Genomic DNA, 727 nt, shown 5'->3' on the forward strand with positions numbered 1-727 from the left:
TACAAATCTATGCTAATAATGAGGAATGAGGAAAAGCAATTACCACAGGCTACAAAGCAAAAACTGTGGGTCAGTGACAGAGTATAAAAAATGAATAAAATATTGCTGTGAACACAGACTGGACTTTGCACTATCAATATTCTTATAGCACAAATACTATCTGTCAAAGGATGTCAATAAATGTCAATTTCAAGAAAAGGACTGGGCTTACTGGATGTCCTTTTTGAGCTTTTATGCACTTGACTCAAAGGACACACTTGGAACCAGAGAATTTCGGCATAGCCTGATGTTATACTCTGTCTCTTTGCAATAAGATGTTCTCACTCTTATGGTCAGAGTATCATAATGGCTCCATATACACTGTGTCAGGGATAAAGCCATGTCTAATAGGCACTCAATGACTTGTACTTGGAGAATATATGATGTCAGAATTACATAATTTTCCAATAATTTATGATTAAGCTTTGAAGTCATGTTTTCTTCTGTTATTGGCATGTGGATTATATAAGAATGGGTGACTTCTGAAAAGTGAAACATTTGGTCTACCAAAAGCATTTAGATGTAGCCCTTACCAGATATTGATCTCTCTTTTGATAGATGACTTAAATTCTATGTGATGTTAATTGATTTATGGACTGAGTGGACACAGATGTTTCACAATCAGTGACATAGCTTAGAATCTTAGTGTTAGTTGTGTTTCTTCATATCTCACACAGAAAAAGAGACA

Source organism: Microtus ochrogaster, unplaced genomic scaffold (assembly GCF_000317375.1).
Source record: "Microtus ochrogaster isolate Prairie Vole_2 unplaced genomic scaffold, MicOch1.0 UNK184, whole genome shotgun sequence".
NCBI lineage: Eukaryota > Metazoa > Chordata > Mammalia > Rodentia > Cricetidae > Microtus > Microtus ochrogaster.